General features: G+C 46.0%; 1 long non-coding RNA gene across 2 annotated transcripts in view; it reads left to right on the plus strand.

Moving 5' to 3' along the window:
- The window catches only part of LOC134732509 (uncharacterized), a 128,277-nt gene that overhangs the window by 48,616 nt on the left and 56,997 nt on the right, over nucleotides 1-22,664 (plus strand). For both annotated transcript variants that reach the window (XR_010115767.1, XR_010115768.1), the window contains one exon: nucleotides 15,964-16,161. This is a non-coding gene — a long non-coding RNA (uncharacterized lncRNA). The remainder of the gene's footprint in view (nucleotides 1-15,963; nucleotides 16,162-22,664) is intronic.

Here is a 22,664-nt window from a genome sequence, read left to right on the forward strand (position 1 = left end):
TTTCAAGGTTCATCCACATTGTAGCATGTGTCAGAACTTCATTTCTCTTTTGTTTTCTTTTTCTTTTCTTTTTTGAGATGGAGTCTTGCTCTGTCACCCAGGCTGCATTGCAATGGCATGATCTTGGCTCACTGCAACCTCCACCTCCCGGGTTCAAGCAATTCTTGTGCCTCAGCCTCCTGAGTAGCTGGGATTACAGGTGCCCGCCACCATACTTGGCTAATTTTTGTATTTTCAGTAGAGATGGGGTTTCGCTATGTTGGCCAGGCTGGTCTCAAACTCCTGGCCTCACATGATCTGCCCGCCTCGTCCCTTCAAGTGCTGGGATTACAGGCCCCCCTCAAGTGCTGGGATTACAGGTGTGAGCCACTGTGCCCAGCCAGAACTTTATTTCTTTTTAAGGCTGAAGCATATTTCGTTGTGTGTGTATGGCACGTTTCATCCATTCATCTGTTGATAGACACTGCGGTTGCTTCTACCTCTTGGCTATTGTGAATAGTGCTGCAGTGAACACGGGTGTACAAGCTCCTGCCCTAGTCCCTGTTTTCAGTTCCTTTGGGTAGAGACCTAGGAGTGAAACAACATCTCCTTTCAACTACCTCCCCCATCCTGGCAGCTCACACCAAGCCAGAAAATTAACTCTGATCCTAAAAATAGTTGGAGATTTAGATGTTCTAGGACAAGCTGACTGCAGTTTGACCACTTAGGAGTACCTGTGTGAGTCCTTTGCCTCTTCAAAGCCCAAATGATGCCATTTTTCTTTGCAAGTAGCCAGTCCGCCATGGAGGGCAGCGTGTGGAAAAGGCAGATACCCACGAGGCAGAAATGGCCTCAGGGGGGTTCCTGCTGCTCCCCTCCTCCCCAGAGCAGAAAGAGGGAAAACCCCCCATTGTGGCTGAGGAGAGTGGTCCCTTCAGGAAGAAGGAGAGAGGGAATTAGCCTAGTGAGCTTTTCCTGTGGGGCAGGCACTGGGGTAGGATATTATCTGGTTGCTCATTAAACCCCCAGGAGGATCATTGCTCCCATTTTATAGATCAGAAAACTGGCTCTAAGAAGGTGTCTCACGGACTCAAGAACTTAGTGGCTGACACTGAAAATGCAGAAATGAGGAAATACCAGCAGATGATGCTTCCTGAAAAGGGGACACACGAAATGCTATGGGAATTCGGGACAGGGAGGGATACTGCTGCTTCGGGGTGCAGGGGAGTTTTGGGGAGAAGGCGGGCCGTGCAGCTGGACCATGAAGGGTAATTTTATTTCCACGAGAAGATGGAGCGGGGAGGGGGGCAGCAGGAATAGATGCTGTAAATCGGTTTGGAATTCTTTTCTGTTCTACCTGGTTAAATCCTGGAGTCCAGGAACTCCTGCCTATACTACAATGGCGCAGGGGGTTTCCTGGGAAGCCGACTCCAGTGGAGATTAGAGAGCAGGATGTTCACTAGGGAGTGCCTTTAGGATCAGCGCCTGAGGAAGGGAGGGGAAAGGAAGGGAAGGAAGCTGCACTGCAATTCAGGCCCCATGAAGGCCTCAGCCAGGCACCAGGGAGCTCTGGTGTTGGGCAGGCCCTTCACTTGTCCCAGTTGAGGCGAGGGAGCCTGACCTTTCTCCATGCATCGGGGATACCGGCTGCCCTTGAAAGGAGGCATGATCTTGGGTGAGGCAGTTATCTTCAGCCACGATAATCCCCCAAGAGAGTTGATAGCTGAGACCTATCAGCTGACAACCCCTCCAGCATCTGGGGCAATCAGCTTTCCTTTCCCAAAGGGGAATCTGGGCTGCATATCACAGGGTCCACTGGGCACTGACTCACCGGGGTTCTCCCTGCCCTGCTGTTCACTCAAGGCTGAGGACAGTCAGGCTCCCTGGGCCTCTGTCTTTCCTCGTCCAGGCTGTGGTTTAAAAAAAAAAATCAGCTTAAATGTGTTGAGTAGTTCATACGTGCAATATCTTTGATACTAGAAAGGAAGAAAAATATATTAGTTGTTTTAAATTTTATGAATATTGATCATTTGTGTTTCTTCTGTGGATATTTTTAATATTCCTTATACTTAAAAACATTTTTTCTATTTTAATTTTTGTAGGTATGTTGTAGGTGTATGTGGGGTACATGAGATGTTTTGATACAGACATGCAATGCGTAATAATCACATTATGTAAAATGGGGTAGGCCAGGCATGGTGGCTCATGCCTGTAATCTCAGCATTTTGGAGGCTGAGGCGGGCAGATCACTTGAGGTCAGGAGTTTGAGATCAGCCTGGCCAATATGGCAAAACCCAGTCTCTACTAAAAATATAAAAATTAGCCAGGCGTGATGGTGGGTGCCTGTAATCCCAGCTACTTGGAAGGCTGAGGCAGGAGAATCGCTTGAACTTGGGAGGTGGAGGTTGCAGTGGGCCGAGATCATGCCAGTGCACTCCAGCCTAGGCAACAGAGCGAGACTCCATCTCAAAAAAAAAAAGAAAAAAATATATTAGTTCTTATTAATTGGTTTGATTAATGAGAGTGTTTATTCATCCAAAATGCAAAATTTTAGATACAGTATATATTTTAAGATGTATCTGAAAGTGTAATAATGTGTTCTGATGTTATTACTTTTCAGTGGGATTCCCCAAGGAAGGTGTTAAGACCTCTATAATATTTAAGAGCAAAATTAACACAGCTCCAGCCCATGGGCAAGTTAGAGACAGGAGTGGTGTCTGTAGAGTGGAGGAAAGCAGAGGCTGCCGCTGACCGTCCTGCAGCCCTTGCTCTGGCTGCTCACAGCTCTCCACCTTCCCTGGACTTTGTCACTTCAGTGTGAGTAGTAAACTTTTTATTTATTTATTTATTATTTATTTATTTTTGAGACGGAGTCCCGCTCTGTCACCGAGGCCGGAGTGCAGTGGCTCAATCTCGGCTCACTGCAAGCTCCGCCTCCCAGGTTCACACCATTCTGCTGAGTAGCTGGGACTATAGGTACCCGCCACCATGCCCAGCTAATTTTTTGTATTTTTAGTAGAGACAGCGTTTCCCTGTGTTAGCCAGGATGGTCTCGATCTCCTGACCTCGTGATCCACCCGCCTCAGCCTCCCAAAGTGCTGGGATTACAGGCATGAGCCATCGCACTTGGCCCATGAGTAGTTAACTTTTAAGGAGCTGGAGGACTGATCTCAGTAAGCCAGTGACCACCGCCTGCATGTTCAAGAAAATAATCAAAGTGAGTCTTTGATAATCTTCCTCTATCTGTTTTTGTTGCAGATAACAACTCAAATTGACTTAAACAAAAAGAAAATATATTGGTTCATGTTCCTAAAAAGCCTAGGTGGCTTCAGGAAGGGCTGAATCCAAGGGTTCAAAATATCATATTGGCTTTGCCTCATCTCAGTTGCTCCATTTTTCAGAAGGCTCTTCTCTCCCAGTGGAAGGTGGATGTAGCAGCTCCAGATTTTTTAATGCTCAGCTGGAAAGAGCAAACCCATTTTCCAGGAGCTTGAGCAAAAGTCCTGAGCTTTGATCAGCTTCAGCAGCCCACAGTCATGTGAATGCCTCAGCCAATTACTGTGGCCAGGAGAATGAACTATGTTAATTGTCATGCATTGCAACCTGGGATTCTGGGATAGAGCTCTTCCCTTCTCCCCTTGAACATATGGACTGACCCAAATCAAAGTTAGAAACTGTGGAGAGAAGGGGGTGGCAAACACAGCTAACTGCTGTGGTAGATTTTGGGGGACTGGAGCTCAGTGTCTTCCACCCTTCTTCTGTGGTGCCTTCCTGTAATTGCAGGGGATTGAGAGCTCACAATTGCATTTCCCAGACTCTCTTGCAGCTATAATTTCTGCTGTAACTTGATTCTGCCCATTGGGTGCTCTCCTGTGACATTTAAATGGCTGAAGTTGGGGGATGGGCAAGATTCTCTTAGAAAATTTGGTTGGGGAAGTGTTTGGTTTCTCTGCAGTAGCCAGAGTGGACATCTCAGTGTCTGGTCCCTGGCCTTGTGGGTGTTAAGAGGCAGGCTGAGTCACCTTTTGGGTGGTGTGCCCTATGGTGGGCACCATGTAGTCGCTGAGATGGCAACACTCCTGGGGGCTTCCTGAGTTTGGCTGTGGGAGTCTGGCTATGGAGCCCTTGGCTTTCTGAGCACAGACCAAGTAGCAGCTCGCTTGGTGGCCCAGGTCTGCAGGGTGACCGTTAAGATTTCTTCAGCTTACACAGCAATTTTGTGGGCCAGTTAAAACTCAGAAACAAATTCCTCTTGCTTTGTTTTAGCAAGAATGAACTGAATTACTGCACCTGAGCCATTCTGTGCACTCGAACCCTCTCCCCATCCCTTCAGCTCTCTCCTCCATGCCACCCCCTCACCCTGTCCTTCTTCCTTGCTGGCAGGGCCCACTGCCTCCAGAGAGGTTGGGTCTATATGGAGTGGGTGTGTGTGAGAAGGAGAACATTTCTGAATATTTTCTGCCCTAATAAAAAGAGACATTGGAGAAAAATCTCCCCTCCTGCTTTTGGATGTAGCTGGGGGAGAATGCACTGTGTGGCACTAAAGCAGCCTTTGTGACACCCTGTGGCAATAAGCCTGAGGACATCAGTCAATGTAGGAAGGAAATGGGAAGTTCTGAGTCCTTCATGGCACTGAGGTGCCACTAAATTAACACATCTTGGAACTGGAACTAGTTATGAGAATTTTCTATTGTTTAAGCCTCTTTCTTTCTTTCTTTCTCTTTCTTTCTCTTTCTTTCTTTCTTTCTTTCTTTCTTTCTTTCTTTCTTTCTTTCTTTCTTTCTTTTTCTTTCTTTCCCTCCCTCCCTCCCTCCCTCCCTCTCTCTCTCTCTCTCTCTCTCCTTCTTTCTTTCTTTCTTTCTTTCTTTCTTTCTTTCTTTCTTTCTTTCTTTCTTTCTTTCTTTCCTTCTTTCTTTCTTTCCTTCTTTCTTTCTTTCCTTCTTTCTTTCTTTCCTTCTTTCTTTCTCTCTCTCTCTTTCTCTCTTTTGACAGAATCTTGCTCTGCCACCCAGGCTGGAGTGCAGTGGCGCAATCTCGCCTCACTGCAAGCTCTGCCTCCCGAGTTCACACCATTCTCCTGCCTCAGCCTCCCAAGTAGCTGGGACTGCAAGTGCCCGCCACCACGCCCAGCTAATTTTTTTTGTATTTTTAGTAGAGATGGGGTTTCACCGTGTTGGCCAGGATGGTCTCGATCTCCTGACCTCATGATCCGCCCGCCTCGGCCTCCCAAAGTGCTGAGATTACAAGCATAAGCCACCACGCCCGTCCCTATTTAAGCCACTTTCAACTGGGTTGTGTGGCTACCTGCAGCTGGAAGCATCTTGATGTCTATGTCTTTTTATCTCTATCTCTACCTATACCTATACCTCTAACTATCTATACCTATGTATCCACCCAGTGGGTTCACCTTGCCTGCTGTCTAGACAGAGCCAGTTTATCAAGACAGGGGAATTGCAATGGAGAAAGAGTAATTCATATAGAGCTGGCTGTGCGGGAGACTGAAGTTTTATTATTACTCAAATTGGTCTCCCAAGCATTCAGGGATCAGAGTTTTTAAAGATTATTTGGTGGGTAGGAGCTTGGGAAGTGGGGAGCGCTGATTGGTCAGATTGAAGATGGAATCATAGGGGGTAGAAGTGAGTTCTTCTTGCTGTCTTTTGTTCCTGGGTGGGATCGCAGAACTGGTTGAGCCAGATTACCGGTCTGGGTGGTATTAGCTGATCCATCAAGTGCAGGGTCTGCAAAATATCTCCAGCACTGATCTCAGGTTTTACAATAGTGATGTTATTCCCAGGAACAATTTGGGGAGGTTCAGAGTCTTGGAGCAAGAGGCTGCATAACCCCTAATCTGTAATTTCTTTTCCTTGTTGTTTCTTTTGAGACGGAGTCTTGCCTCTGTCTCCCAGGCTGGAGTGCAGTGGTATGATCTCAGCTCATTGCAACCTCCTCCTCCTGGGTTCAAGTGATTCTCCTGCCTCAGCCTCCAGAGCAGCTGGGATTACAGGCGTGTGCCACCATGCCCAGCTAATGTTTGTATTTTTAGTAGAGATGGAGTTTTATTATGTTGGCCAGGCTGGTCTCGAACTCCTGGCCTTAAGTGATCCACCCCCCTCTACCTCTCAAAGTGCTGGGATTATAGGTGTGAGCCACTGCACCTGGCCCCTAAACTGTGATTTCTAATCTTGTAGCTAATTTGTCAGTTCTGCAAAGGCAGACTGGCCCTTAGGCAAGAAAGGGGTCTTTTTGGGAAAGGGCTATTATCAATTTTGTTTCAGAGTCAAACCATGAACTGAATTCCTTCCCAAAGTTAGTTCAGCCTATGCCCAGGAATGAACAAGGACAGCTTATAGGTTAGAAGCAAGATGGAATTGGTTGGGTCTTTCTTTCACTCTCATGATTTCCTTAGTTATAAATTTGTAAGGGCAGTTTCACCTATACTGATATTTATACTTATCTATATCTATCTATTTCTGTTTCTAACTATATCTATATCTATACCTATTTATATCTATATCTATGTATATACCTATACTTATCTATCTATCTAATCTATATATCTACATCTGTATCTGAGGATGGAGATGGAGGGGGTGGAGGAGGGGAATAAACTCCAATTCTGCTTTCCTTGTGGAATTAGCAACTTTGGTGTAGGCAGGTAGCCACAGCCTTTGTTTGGGAGGGATTCAGAGATTGATCTTTTGGCTTCTTTAGTTGAGGCCGTTGAGCTTGGTGGAGGGGGATGGTAGGGACTTCTTGGCTGGTTGACATGAGTGATACCACCCTCATACCTCCTATTTTCATTCCCACTTCATGAAACGGTGTTGCTCTTGCTCATGCATTTCCAAGGCTTCTTGTGCCTGTTTTCCCACGTGATCTTCATATGAAACCTTTAATGCAAATATTATTTGTCCTGTATTTCTGATGAGAGAACTAGGACATAGACTTACATTACTTGGCCAATCTCACACAGCTAATTAAGGGAGCTACAGGTGTGTGACCCTGCTCTAGTTTAATTTCTGCTGGACCACATTGCTGACTCTAAACTTTGGCAAACTGATTTGTAAAAGAAAAAAAACCAAAAAACATATTAAGCGCCTAGCGGGTAAACAGAGCTGTGGGTTCACCCTTTTTGTTCCAAAACGGGCAAAGGGCTCTAGGAAAGACCACCCTGGTCTCCTTGGGACCACATCATGGTTTCCACCCTTTGTGCTCAGCAGAGGCAGGAGGCTTCTGGCATAACTGCCATTTGGCTCATTTGTTTGCCAGAACAGAAACTTTCTCAAGCACACTCAAGTAAGGGGGGCTTGGGGGTGAGTTTGATGGTGTGCCAAGTGGAGTGACGTGGAGCATCCCACAGATATCCACAGATATCTAACAGATATATCTAAGACAGGAGCCAGATGGGGTCAAGCCTTCTGGGGGCCGTGTGGTGGGGAGGACAGCAGGTGGCTCTGGAGCCTGTCTGTCTGGCTCTAAAGACCCTGCAGTGGCATTGGCCACCTTCATCCCAGGTCCCTCCAGGTGCCTTGGCAAGCTCTGGGCCTGCTCCTTCCCATCCTGCCACCAGGTTCTTCCCTGACTCCCACTTGCCTTTGGCTATTCATGCCCTGTCTGGCTTACTCCACATCACCAGGAGAAAGTCACATTCAACAGAGCAGCGTGCAACTAGCAATAGATGTAAAACAATACTGTCCCCAGCCATACCCAGTGGAGTGAGGCTGCTCTGATTGCCATGAGAGAGAAGACAAGTGGCCCTAGCCTGTGTCCATACAGGGCCTGAGGGCCTGGGTCACCAGTTTGGCAGATGGCCCTTCCCAACCCTCCTCCAGTCAGTATGGAGACAGAGGGGATGGCAAGAGCGCAGGGTCATATGGCATACATCCTGGGATCCTGGGCTCAGCCCTTTATCAGGGGACACTTCCTGTAGGAAGGTGGCAGGTGGAAGTCACCATGAAACTCCCCACAATCCCCAGCCTGGGCCCTGATTCCCACTCTCTCCCTCAACAGTGGAACTTCCTGGGCAGCTGTGTCTTTGCCAGTCTCACGGATGAGCTTTGAGGAGGAAGCTTGGTTCTCGAGACCATTGCCCCGGGTTACAACTGAGTAGATGCGAGCTGCAGCACATCTGGGGCCTTACTTCCCTCTCCTGTATGTCTCCTGGGCCTAGCAAGCACCTGGCGTACAGGAGATGCCAAGTAAGTGTTCAGGATTTTTTTTTTTTTTTTTGAGACGGAGTCTCACTCTGTTGCCCTGGCTGGAGTGCAGTGGCGTGATGTCGGCTGACTGCAACCTCCGCCTCCTGGGTTCAAATGATTCTCCTGACTCAGTCTCCCAAGTAGCTGGGGTTGCAGGCACCCACCACCATGCGGGGCTAAGTTTTGTATTTTTAGTAGAGATAGGGTTTTGCAATGTTGGCCAGGCTGGTCTTGAACTCCTGACTTCAAGTGATCTGTCCACCTTGGCCTCCCAAAGTGCTGGGATTACAGGTGGGAGCCACCATGCCCAGCCAAGTGTTTGGAAATTTTATGCCTGACCGCACTGCGGTTCTACTTTTGTTTGTCTAAAGGGAGACAAATCAAAAGGGAGATTTAAGAGATGAATTTTCCTTGTAAATCACTCCCAAGTCCTTTCCAACCCTCAGCAGCTCCTGTTCAACATTTCTTCCTGGTTCCTGAAACTCTAAGTTCTTGACCTCGGCCTCAGATGATGCGAGTGCATGGATGAGGATGGTGGAGGGGGCTGGGCATGGTGGCTCACATCTGTAATCCCAGCACCTTGGGAAGCTGAGGCAGATCGCTTGAGCCCAGGAATTGGAGACCAGCCTAAGCAACACAGAGAGACCCTGTCTCACAAAAAATACAAACAAACAAAAGATGGTGAAGGGGACCCTCTTTCCTCCCAATCTTGGCCTGGTAAAGTCAAAGAAGGCAGCAGACAAACTGTGAACCCAAATGAACTTGAAACCTAATAGGGTTTGGCTACTGCGTGGAATTAGACTATTTTTAGATGAACGATTTAAATATTGTCCCCACCTGTTTTGCATCCATATTTTACTACTTTCCTGAAATTTCCATTTATCAATATTCTGTCTCATTTAATTCCAAACTGCTGTTAAAGGTTGATATGAACAGGTGGTCTGCCCTCTGAGTTATTGCGGGACCAACTGCTGACCCATCGGCCAAATCTCTTGCTATTGATAGGTGTCAGAGTGCAGTTTTAGCTTGCTAATCAACTTCGCTAAACTTACTGTTTTGTATAACTGTACTCTGTACTAAGCCCAGATGTTGAATTAAGGTGGGCATGTTGATGCAACATAAATGCCTTTTGAATTAATAAATAAATGAATAAGACAATGGTGAAGTAGCTATAGTTCAGGCCCCCAGTGGTACTTTGCCCCTCTGCATTCCCTGCCCTCCTCTGGTGGCCTCCTCTCTTGGACACTAGTGTCCTCATTGGTGCCGCTGGATAGCTTTAGATCTCCCCGTTGGCACAGCATCCAGGCCTGACCTCCAGGATTCTATTTTCAAACAGGATTCTGAGAGAATGAAATATTTATCCCAAAAGGAAGGAGGAAGAAATGCTGTAATGCCAGACATTGGCAAATAGGTCAGAGGACAATTTTTTCTTGGCAGGTTGTTGGGTGTGCATGTGTGTATGTGTGTGCGTGTGCAAAGAAAGCTTTCTGGGATTCCAGCTCTGTGAGGCTGGCCCTGGATATCTGAAACCCAAATCCTGGCTAGTGGAAGCAATGACACTTCTCATCCAAACCTTTAACCGAATGAGCTAAGCAAAGGGAAAAATACATTTCCAGATGACGAAATCTGAGACCTGGAGAGCTGTCCCTCATGGAGCCTGAGTAGAGGAACCAAAAGATACCAAGTCACTGGATTCCAATTTAGATTACAGAACATGCCTGTAAAGCTTAAAAACATATGTTCTAGAACTTACATGCCCACACGAGGACTGTCCTATAGTGGAGAAAGATCACTTGTTTCAGCGATTCTATAAAAAATTTTTTTTTTAACAAAAAAACAACCACCTACAATTGAGAATTGGCTCCAAGTCAATTTGGAAGACACACGAGAAAAGTATTTTCTTACATTTTCACTAAAAAAATAAGGAGGGGGGATTCCTCAGCTTGGTGATTGGACCTTAGTCACTACTTTTTACAGCAAATAACTTTTTTTTTTATTATACTTTAAGTGTTAGGGTACATGTGCACAACGTGCAGGTTTGTTACATATGTATACATGTGCCATATTGGTGTGCTGTACCCATTAACTCGTCATTTAGCATTAGGTATCTCTCCTAATGCTATCCCTCCCCCTCCCCCCACCCAAAAATAGTCCCCAGTGTGTGATGTTCCCCTTCCTGTGTCCATGTGTTCTCATTATTCAATTCCCACCTATGAGTGAGAACATGCGGTGTTTGGTTTTTTGTCCTTGCGATAGTTTGCTGAGAATGATGGTTTCCAGTTTCATCCGCGTCCCTACAAAGGACATGAACTCATCATTTTTTATGGCTGCATAGTATTCCATGGTGTATATGTGCCACATTTTCTTAATCCAGTCTATCATTGTTGGACATTTGGGTTGGTTCACAATAGCAAAGACTTGCAGCAAATAACTTTTTAAAAATAGCTTTCTCAAGGTAGAACTGACCTACAATGAACTGCGCATATGTAAGTGTACACTTTGGTGAGTTTTGACATATGTATTCATTCATGCAACCATCACCACAATCAAGATAAGAAACATGTCCAACACCTTTCAAAGCTTTCTTGTGACTCTTCTGTATTCCATCCCTCCTGCTCCATGACCCCACCTCCCTGTCCCAGGCAACCACATATCTGCTTGCAGCAAATGACATTGCATCTCTACTGAAAATCAAAATTTTCCTAAAAGGATGAGAATTTTCTAGCTCTTGGGATAGGTTATGAAGGCAAGCCCCCTTCAGAAGCCTTGAGTAATTCTTAGCAGTGACATCACTGTAGGAGGAAACGCCTAGCCTCCAAGGAGAGGATATTGAGATATGTAAATCCTGGTATTTTTTTTTGAAGAATTAATGACATTTCATATCTCATCTTGTATTTTGTGATATTCTGTAGTTGGAATCTACTAACCCAAATTCATTGACCGGTTCTACAACTACTGTGTTAAAGCCAACATCTGCCTTCTATGAGAGAACAACTCCCTTTTCCCCTACTCTTTTTTCTTGTGCCCAATATCTAACCCCCCTCCGGCTGGTGTCAATCCTGTCTTCACAATAGCCATCAGTTTCAACCCACCCTTTCCCATCTTTTGTCAGTCCCTCTGGGTGGGCCCAGGGAATTTCTCAGCTGGATTACCATGGATCTGTCAGCCTCTTCACTGATTCACCTGCTTCTACACTCTCCCTCTTTTCATCCCCTGTGTATCAAGGAAATCTTTATAAAAGGCGAGTCTGATCAGTTTATTTTTCTGCTGTAAATTAAAATTTATGATTTTATGTGTGCTCCTGTCTTCCTCTCTAGAGCCTCCCCATGACAGTAGCACACCCCAGCCCACTTCTTTCATTTCAACTAGGAAGGATTTTAATAGTGTTACAGAGAGCATTTTAATAATGTACAGAGAGTACAGTGACACCCACATTTCTGCCCAATTCTTTCTTTCTTTCTTTCTTTCTTTCTTTCTTTCTTTCTTTCTTTCTTTCTTTCTTTTCTTTTCTTTTCTTTTCTTTTCTTTTCTTTTCTTTTCTTTTCTTTCTTTCTTTCTTTCTTTCTTTCTTTCTTTCTTTCTTTCTGTTTCTTTCTTTCTTTCCTCTCTGTCTCCTTCCTTCCTTCCTTCCTTCCTTCCTTCCTTCCTTCCTTCCTTCCTTCTTTCTTTCTTTCTTTCTTTCTTTCTTTCTTTCTTTCTTTTTTTCTTTCTTTCTTTCTTTTCTTTTCTTTTCTTTTCTTTTCTTTTCTTTTTCTTTCTTTGACAGTGTCTTACTCTGTTGCCCAGGCTGGAGTGCAGTGGCACGATCTTGACTCATGGCAACCTCTACCTCCTGGGTTCAAACAATTCTCGTGCCTCAGCCTCCCAAGTAGCTGGGATTACAGGCATGTGCCACCCCGTCTGGCTAATTTTCATACTTTTAGTACAGACAGGGTTTTACCATATTGGCCAGGTGGTCTTGAACCCCTGGCCTCAAGTGATATGCCCACCTCGGCCTCCCAAAATGCTGGGATTATGGGTGTGAGCAACCATGCCCAACCTTCTACTTCTACTTTTTGCTTGCTTCTATCCTCATTTCTTGACACTCACCTCCCAACCAGACCAAACAGCTAGAGGATCCCTGAATGCACCATCCTCTCTACCTCTGTGCCTTTATGCCTGCTATTTCCTCTGCCTGAAATTATCCTTCTTCCTATTCCGGAAGACTTGCATGTTGTACCTCCCTCCTTTGCAACATTCTTACTTTAATTGTAGCCTGACCAGCATGGACAGTCATTTTTTGATTCGTCACTAATATCAGGTTGGCAGGGATCATCTATATCTTTCAGCACAGAATCCTTAGCACATGTGCTTGCTCATGGAATGAAACAGTGCAGTGTCTTCTCCCTAAATCGGTATCTAATTAACCTCTAGGGGCCAGGCGTGGTGGCTCATGCCTGTAATCTCAACACTTTGGGAGGCCGAGGCAGGTGGATCACTTGAGGTCAGGAGTTTGAGACCAGCTTGGCCAACATGGTGAAGCCCTATCTCTACTAAAAATACAAAAAATTAGCCGGGCATTGTGGCAGGTGCCTGTAATCCCGGCTACTCGGGAGGTTGAGGCAGGAGAATTGCTCGAACCCGGGAGGCGGAGGTTGCAGTGAGCTGAGATCATGCCATTGCACTCCAGCCTGGGCAACTAGAGTGAAACTCAATCTCAAAATTAAAACAAACAAACAAACAAGCAAAACTAACCTCTAGGACAGTGTCATCAGCAAGGTGGAGTTGATGTCAGAAATCACTGGTACTTGGTGGGAGTTATTTGTAGCCTGACACAATGCTGTTTTTCCCCGGCCAGGAGCTCTCTTCTCCCAGACTGTGAGCTGCCGCATGCCCTTACTTTCTTCAGACGTCTGCTTCTTGATTCACAAGCCTTCTTTGACTACTCCATATGAAATAGTAACCACCTACCCTCAGCAATCCCTATTTTCCTCTAGCCTGCCTTTCCCCACTCCTTCGACTTTATTGCCATCTGACCTACCATGTGCTTATTTGCTTATTTGTTTATTGTCTGCTTATTTGTTACTATTAGAATGTAAGCTCCCTAAGGGCAGGGATTTTTCTGTTTTGTTCCCTGCTGCATCCTTAGTGCCTGATACATTATGTGTATGTGTCCAACGAACAAATGTGCACAGAGAACAGTGCATGCCACCGAAGGACAAGGCTATGCATTTCGGTTTCCCAGGGTTTATTCTCCATATGATAAAACTCATTAAATAGTGGCTTATAGGCAGAAACGGGTCACAGGAATGGTTTAGGGAGTTCCAAGAATGAAAATAGCTTCTCTCAGCCTCAAGCAATATAAAAAATATATTTTTAAAAAAGGTGATCACCTTGTGTCTCGAAAAACCAATAATGTATGTGAAGAAAAAAGATCAGAGCAAACAAAGAAAAAGAAAAGGAGAGGGGCTGGGCGTGGTGGCTCACGCCTGTAATCCCAGCGCTTTGAGAGCCAAGGTGGGCGGATCACGAGTTCAGGAGATGGAGACCATCCTGGCTAACACGGTGAAACCCCGCCTCTACTAAAAATACAAAAAAAAAAAAAAAAAAAAAAAATTAGCCAGGTGCGGTGGTGGGCACCTGTAGTCCTAGCTACTCAGGAGGCTGAGGCAGGAGAATGGTGTGAACTCGGGAGGCGGAGCTTGCAGTGAGCCGAGATGGCGCTACTGCACTCCAGCCTAGGCGACAGTGCGAGACTCCATCTCAAAGAAAAAAAAAAAAAAGAAGAGGAGAGACGAGAGATGGAGAGAGAGACAGAGAGAAAGATGCTCAACCACATCACACCAACCTTTTGATGCTACCAGCAGATCTTTGGTGTTTGTTCTAAATTCTGTAAAACCAACTGCACTGAGCTATAAGAAAAAGCAAATGGCAATAGACAAGCTAAATGCTGTGCTTTCATATTAAGAAGCAAGCCCAAGGGTTATTATGTGTGATTTCACTAAGATTCAACCCAGTCTCGCAAGAGAGTTGGGCAGGTGATTTATGGGCTGAGGTCTTGGCTTGAACGCTCAATTAGCCTTAGGGCCTAGGGCAAGCCACTTTCCCCTTCTGGGCCTCAGCTTCTGCCAGCAAGATAGTGAGGGAGTTGGTGAAAACCGATTTGCAAAGTCTCTCCCACCCATAATGTTCTATGACTCTGTATCTTGACAAGGGTTTTCAATTTGTCCTTATTAATGAAGAGATTCAATTAACCAGGACATTAAATTCCCTGAGTGTTCTGGTTAATTGGATCTTTACTAAAATAGCTTCTAAATATTGTTTACTACATTAAAAAAATAAAAGCATTTTTGCATTAATTTCTACCTGCAGGGAATATAAAAGCCTTGAACTGTAACAGCTGGGAGTTCCTCCAGAAGTTATTCCTTAAAGCACAGTTTTCAAAACATTTTGACAGTGACCACTGTTAAAAAAAAAAAAAAAAGCAAACTTTTTACATCACACACACATACACATGGTATCAAAGCTTTTGTGAAATAATATTTAACTTTACCATATGATACAGTGTTGATATTTTATATTCTATTCAGAAAGGCTATTCAGTCCACAAGTTGATTTCATGATCCAGGGTTTGAAAAGCACAGCTCTATGGTTCCACAGGAGTCCATCTGCCCCTCATGGACCTCTTTGCATGTCTGCTGGGGGTAAAAAATGCCCAAGACATCCCAGGGCTGTCATGTGGATATCTGAGGACATTGTAGTTACTTTACTGGTTTCACATTCTAATTCACACTCTTTGAAATGTCTTCGGCATTGCCTGAGAAGTGCTCCTAAGCAGCACAGTGGGGAGAAAAGAGCACTAGACAAGAGTCTCTGACTTCTAGTCTGGGTTCTGTTACTGTGTGGCTGTGTGACTTTGGATAACTCACTTAACCTCTCTGAGCCTTAGCTACCTTCAAACACGGGAATGAATGACATATCCAGGTGCCCCTCTCCTGTACCCTCTGTGATCAGGTGATCCAAGAATAATTGCCGTTTTCATCTAGGGATGGGGGAGAGGATGAACTGCTGATCTGTTCTGTCCTCTGTAGGCATGATGAGAGGGACTGGAATTGTGCTTTGGGTCCACTTTAGGTGGGACTGGGACAGATGAAATGCCCATAAAGGGCTTTTGATTTCTGTGGCAAAATGGTTTTAAAGCTCCACCCAGCTTTAAAGAATTATTTCTGGACTAAGTAGTCCTTGGCAGAGTCCTGCTGTGTCTCAGAGCTCCTCATGGACTCCTTTCTCCCACTTTCCTGTATGAGGTAGATCCCTAGCTGTCCCTGCTGGTGTTAACAATTCTTCCTGGAGTTGTGTGCTGTTTGGCTGTTTTCCCGTCCTTATATGTGGATGTGGTGAAATAGCCTTCCCGGTGGTGACAAGTGACATGGAGTGATGGACCACAGTGGGAACCCCTGGAAAGAGGACCTGGGAAGACCCGAGCCGAGATCAGAGTTGAGGCGTGTGTGGTCGTGGGGTGCACACCAAGCAGAACTGTCCAGCCAATACCTGAGCTGGGGCAGGAAAGATGGGAATGTCCCTTACTACAAATATGGCAACCTCAGATCTCCTATTTGCCTGCGAGTTTTTTTTTTGGTTTGGTTTTGGTTTCAGTTTGGTGTTTGCAGTAACACCAATCTGAAGAATTAACAACATTCTTCAAAAATATTCGTAATAACCAGCTTTGTAGTCCAAAGGGCAGCCTTGATTCCAGCTTTCTGCAGCTCACTAAGCCTAAAGTTGGGTGTATTATTCATTTTCTTTCCAGACGTGAAACAACAATTTCAACCAGCTTGGACCAAAAAGAGAAGCCAAGATGGGGCTGAGAAACCAATGCAGGCAGGCCCAGGGACCCAGGAGTCAGGGACCAGGTGCCACCAGATGCTTGCTCCGATTCGTGTTGCTGCTGTCTTCTCTGTGCCTCAACTCTGTCCTCTGTCACTGCAGGCAGCTTCCTCCCAAGGTGGTAAGTAGGGCTGCTGCCAGCCCCGGTGAATGACATCTTAGCTTTTACACTGGAGATACACTGACCCCGCTTCTTGGTTCCAGGATGAAAAAGTCTGGGGAGGACTTTGACTCTTACCCACCCCCTGGAAAAATCAACTGGGGAGGTGGAATTCATGGAATAACATGGCAGCTCCTGAGGCGGATGTATGGGTTGGGAAGAAACACACCATTCATTCATTCATTCATGCGGCACATTTTTTTTTTTTTTATGGAGTTTCGCTCTGTCGCCCAGGCTGGAGTGCAGTGGTGCGATCTCGGCTCACTCATGCGGCACATTTTTATTGAGCAAAACTGAGAGGCTGAGTGAGAGGCCAAAGTCTTCACTGATGAGGGAGAGGGTGCCCAGAGATTGGCAGATGAAGGTGAAGAGAAAAGGCAGAGGACATTAAGGGCCTTGCCAAGCAGCAGAAGTAGGAGGAATTGAGGAGCTTCTTCCAGAATGAAATCAGTTGCACTTTTTTATTTTTATTTTTTGAGACAGGGTATTTCTCTATCGTCCAGGCTGGAGTGCAGTGGTGCGATCTCGGCTCACTGGCGACCAACCTCTGGCTCCTGGCTCAAGTGGTCTTCCTGCCTCAGCCTCCTGAGTAGTTGGTATTACAGGCACGTACCACCACACCTGGCTAATTTTTGTATTTTTAGTAGAGATGGGGTTTCACCATGTTGTCCAGGCTGATCTTGAACTCCTGAGCTCAAGTAATCAGCCCGCCTCGGCCTCCCAAAGTGCTGGGATTTTAGGCGTGAGCTGCCGGGCCTGGCCCAATTGCTCTTTTGAAAGGAAGTCCTGCTATGAAAAAGAGTAGCAGTTGAACTAAGTGGTGAATTGAATGATGTAGCTGCTTTACATCCTGGCTCAAGCTCCTGACCTTGTTGTAAAACAATAAAAGTTTGGGCACCAGCAGTGAGTCTGCCGGCTACACTTTGAGTAGCCGTGCCCGAGGGGAATTCTTGCACATACTCTATGGGAGATGTGTACAAGAATGTGCATAGTAGCATTGTTTATAATAGCTAAAAAAGGAAACAACCCAGATATTCATAAGTAATAGAATAAAGAAGAAATTTTGGCATAATGAAATCCCATATAGCAAAGAAACCAAATAAACTACAGCTACACCCATCAACATGAACAAATCTCAAAAATACTGTTGAGCAAAGACAGCATGTTAAGAAGGTTACAATTAGCATGGCTTTGTCACATGAAATTCACAAAAGGCACCACTAAGCAGTATATTGGTTAGGGATCCACAACAAATGGATTAAAACTATGAAGGAAAGCCAGGGAATGAGTAACACCTGTGTCAGGTCAGTGGCTTGCCCCAGGGTTTGGGAAGGGAGAGCAAGACCACTGGGAAGAGTGGGCATGGAGTGAGCTTCAAAGGTATTGGCAATATTCAATTCCTTAAGCTGGGTGGTGTGGATATAGGTGTCTGGTTTTTATTATTATTCTTTAAGCTGGACATATACGTTATGCACATTCTTTTGTAATACGATCTATTTCACAATGAAAAAAAATTTGTAAGGCATATATAGCCAAAACCAAAGCTCCTCCACACCCCAATAAAAGGTAGAGTTTGATGTGGTTGAAGAGTCTGAGCCTCAATGGAATTAGGACTTTTCCAGATGTGGTGCTGTACTGGCTGGAATAGCATGTGGGAGAAAGCAGGATGGCAAACCAACCCACACTGTCCCCTGGCCAGGGCATCGGCAGCTGGACTGAGGGGTGCCTGGTATCCCCAGGACCTCCTTTTCCTATGGCTCTGGGACTGCAGCGTGCCCACTCTATGCCCCTTTCTTCCTGCACCACAATCCTCAGGGATTGGCTGGCTTTTTGGAGTCGCCACCACATACTTTATTTCTCACAGCTTTCCCACGGCTGCCTGCTGAGTAGGAGGCAATCATCCTAACTTCTCATGTTTTTGACCCCCAAAGCAAGTGCCCCAGCCCCTTTGGAGTTAAAAATGTGAAAGCATTTTGGACCACATCCAAAATCTGGTCACTTACCATGTGATTGCCTTTTTAGGGAAGGTTTATCATTTGCCTGCTGAAGTTTACTTTAAATTCTGACTGTTTTGCAAACACATTCTTTGTTGACAGCTGTAGTTGGAAATGTTTCGGCTCACCGTGTTCTGGGTGAAACACATTGTCAAGTCTTTTTTTAACCCCTCATGTTAGATGGTTTTTCTTGGCCTGCATTTCAGCGTCCATTAACCTTAGTGTCGCAAGAGCTTGGAGTTAGAAGGAACCTTGGAAGCCACCCATCCAGCTTCCCACCCAGTGGGAGAATTGTTCTGAAGCTTGTCTGATCACCAGTCTCAGATAGCTTGCTTTTTAAGGGCATTGCTGTACGGACACAGAGTACCATAGTTTAACATTTCCCCATAACATTTTGCATACATTTTCATGAATCTTGGAGAATCAGAAAACAGTGTGAGCAATTCCAAGTTTGTTAATTAAATTAAAATGAGCACAGACTCTTGTTACAAAACAGGTTTTAGAGTTAAAGGAGGCCTTACATGGTCAAAGACATTTTCCACCTACTTAAAATAATCCTATCCTGGTTAGGAGGGACAGAGAGACAAAGGAGTTGGACATATCACATGCTTGGAAGAAGAAGCAGAGAAGGATTGCTTGGCAGTCCTGTGTGTACATTTTCTTCTGTCGCTTTGTTAGTATTTTCTTGCCTCCTTAAAGGAACAGAGATGGCCGGGCGCGGTAGCTCACACCTGTAATCCCAGCACTTTGGGAGGCCGAGGTGGGCGGATCACGAGGCCAGGAGTTCGAGACCAGCCTGGCCAACATGGTGAAACCCCGTTTCCACTAAAAATACAAAAATTAGCCGGGTGTGGTGGTGGGCGCCTGTAATCCCAGCTACTCAGGAGGCTGAGGAAGGAAAATCACTTGAACCCGGGAGGCGGAGGTTGCAGTGAGCCGAGATTGCACCACTGCACTCCAGCCTGGGCAACAGAGTGAGACTTGGTCTCAAAAAAAAAAACAAAAAACAAAAAAAAAACCCAAAACAAAAAAAGAACAAATGGTACAGAAATGAAGAATATAGACATTACCCTGCTGAAGGGCACTGGACTGGCCTGTCATCCTCCCACTGCCACCCTCTGTCTTCCCACCTAGTGGTAACTGGATGCCTTGTCCCATTAGTCTGGGCCCACCCCAGTTTCTGAGCCCACCGAGAGATAGTGCAATGTGTGTTAATAGTTGCCCCTTCCGCCTGTCTCCCCACCTTTTGTTCTGCTCCAGTAGAGCTTGGAGCCAAGCGGCCACGGTGGTTAAGTGGGCTTGAGCCTTGAGCCACGCTGGGACCTTGGTGGCACAGGCCCCTCAGAGTGAGGGGAGGAAGCCGGCCTGGGAAAAACTGAAGTTAACCCATCAGAACAGCAGGGTTGTTCTGTGCCTAACCCCTCTCTCATGCAAGCTGAGGAGAGTTTCTGGGCTAAAGAAGGTAGCTGAAGATTTTTTTTTTTAAAGTTAGGGGTAGGAAGCTCAAGCAGGGGTGAGGAGAGAACAATGCAAGGTGCTGGCCCAGCCTGGACACACAGGTGCAAGGTCCAGGGGGTGTGTGAAGCTCAGGTAAGCTTAAGTAATGGTTGTGAGAAGGCCTAGTTGGTGGCACAGGGCCTGGTGGACCCTTCACAGCATGATACCCCAGTCAGAGGCTATGCAGAGAGACAGGCTAGAAGTGGCAGGATGTCAGGGCCACAAGCGGAAGCTCAGGGCAGGCCAGCATGCCCTGCAGGCCACCAGGGGCAGGAGCCCCCTTCAAGGTTCTGATCCCGCTGTGTGGTCCCTCCCCAGACACCCAGATCTCCCCCAGCATGCTGAGCACCTGGAGACTGGCCCAGGACTGATGCATTCACAGATCTGCCTGGGTCCCGTCTGACGACTCGAAGGGGCCAAAGGAGACTGGGACTGACTGCCTGAACTGCTGGGCCCCAAGTTCCATCAGTTCAATTCAACAGATACCGGACTGTGTATCTGTGGGTGAGGGAGTTGGGGTAGGATAAAGACAAGGGGCTGGGTGGCCGACTGGGAGGGAGATTAGGAAATGTCGATAATGTCATATCATATGAATTGTACAGTAGATTACACAGCCAGAGGACACTGCTTTCTCTAGTCCATACAGGCATCCATTTGCATGGGGCATTTGCATGGGAGAAGGAGAGGGGGAAGACAACACAGGGAGAGAGGAAGCGGGGGAAGAATTTTGCATAGAAAAAAGCAGTGCCAATCCCTGACCTTGTCTTCCAGTCTAGTGGCAAGTGGCAGCAGGGAAGGACTAAAGGAGCCATTTCCACAGGGCGTCAGGGAGACAGAGGCCACAGCTATCTGCTTAGGTTCCAAAGTAACTTCAGGGATACTGAGTGGAGGAGAGGGTCATTGTCCTCACCCCGCTGTGCAGCAAAGTGTCTCTGCGAGTGTGAGGGCAGCAGAGGTGTAAGTCCATGTTGGCACCTACACCGCTGGTGTAGTAGAAGCAGCACCCTTGGCACGCACACAGGTGTATCCCCAGAGGGCAGCCTGAGAGCGCAGCGCAGAGCATCCGCAGGACTTGAGTGGGATCGGAGGGCAGGAACTAGGGACGTTCTGGACACACCTGTTATTTTCAACTGGTTGGTACCAGGTTGGGCCAGTAGGACCTGGAAATACTCCAGATGTGGAAGTTAACAGAGTGTCCTCTCTAGGTACTTTAATTGCCACCTTCATAACAGCCTTGAAAAATTCCACCCCCCCCCCAAATCTTTTTAATTTCTTTTCTTTTTTTCTTTCCTTTTGAGACAGAATCTGGCTCTGTTGCCCAGGCTGAAGTGCAGTGGTGCAATCTCAGCTCATGGCAGACTCCACTTCCTGGGTCCAAGCGATTCACCTGCCTCAGCCTCCCCAGTAGCTGGGACTACAGTGGCGTGCCACCACGCCCGGCTAATTTTTATATTTTTAGTAGAGAGGGAGTTTCACCATGTTGTCCGGGCTGGTCTTGAACTCCTGGCCTTAAGTGATCCGCCCAACCCGGCCTCCCAAAGTGCTGGGATTACAGGCGTGAGCCACTGCACCCAGTCCCTACCTTTTAAATGTCATAGAACTTTTCTGAACCTGCAATTACCTTGTTTTTTTCCTTTAGTCCAAGGGTCAGCCAATTTAAAAATTTTTCTTTTCTGTAAAGAGCCAGATAGTAAGTACTTTTGGCCTTGGGGGCCATATGGCCTCTGTTACAACTGCTCAGCTCTGCCACTGCCATCTGGAAGCAGCCATTGACAATGCACAGACTAACGAATGTGACTGTATTCAAATAACAGATGATTGATGGACTCTGACACTGGAATTTTATACACATTTTCACAAATTACAAAACATTCTTTTTGATTTCTTTCACAAATCCAAAAATGTGAAAAACAATTTTAACTTATAGGGTGCAAAGACAGTCCCTGGCCGTAGTTTACCAATCCCTGAGGGTCAGGAAGGGCTCATAGTTGTGTTGCTAGTGCCTAGCACAATGTCTGACATACAGTAGGTGCTCAATAGATATTTGTTGGAGGAGTGAACTGCACTTTACATACAAGGAGACCACAGCTCAAGAGGTTAATCAGCTCTCTGAAATGTGGAGTTAGAACTCACACTTTCAGGGTTTGCAGTAGTTTGGAGAGTGAGGTGGTTGGCAGCTCTTCCAGCTCCAAGTCCTCCACTCCTTCTACCAAATCACAGCTTTGGCCTTCCCAGAAAAAAATATTGTCATATGGAATTTCACAGAATTGGGGGCCGGGCATGGTGACTCATGCCTGTAATCCCAGTACTTTGGGAGTCTGAGGCAGGTGAATCTCTTGAGGTCAGGAGTTCGAGACCAGCCTGGCCAACATGGTGAAATCCCATCTCTACTAAAAATACAAAATTTAGCCAGGCGTAGGGGTGTGCACCTGTAATCCCACGTACTTGGGAGGCTGAGGCAGGAGAATTGCTTGAACCCATGAGGCGGAGGTTGCTGTAAGCTGAGATCATGCCACTGCATTCTAGCCTGGGCAACAGTGCCAGACTCTGTCTCAAAAAAAAAAAAAAAAAAAAAAGGGATTGAGAACTGCTTTTGAGCAATGAATCAACCAGTGAGGTAGACTCTTGTGGTATCACCTTTCAACATGGTCAAGCTATGGAAATGTGATTTTAATTTCTCAGGTTTTTTTTTGTTTGTTTGTTTGTTTTTATTTTTGTTTTTAATCTGCCAGATGGAGACCATGCCATTGCTAGTCTACCTTGAAAGACAGATGTGAAGAATCAAGTCAGGGGCTTTGCAGGTATTAAAAAGTTTCCATGAGGGCTGAATCATATGCATATTGTTCATTTGAGCATTTTCTTTATAATCAAAATTTGTTTGTTTTTTAAAAAAAAACAACCAATGGTTTTGTGTGAGCTAGGGGCTACATAAGACCTAAAAATTTCCTGCTTTTGGTAAAAGCAAAGATTAGA

The sequence above is a fragment of the Symphalangus syndactylus genome, chromosome 14 (assembly GCF_028878055.3).
Source record: "Symphalangus syndactylus isolate Jambi chromosome 14, NHGRI_mSymSyn1-v2.1_pri, whole genome shotgun sequence".
NCBI lineage: Eukaryota > Metazoa > Chordata > Mammalia > Primates > Hylobatidae > Symphalangus > Symphalangus syndactylus.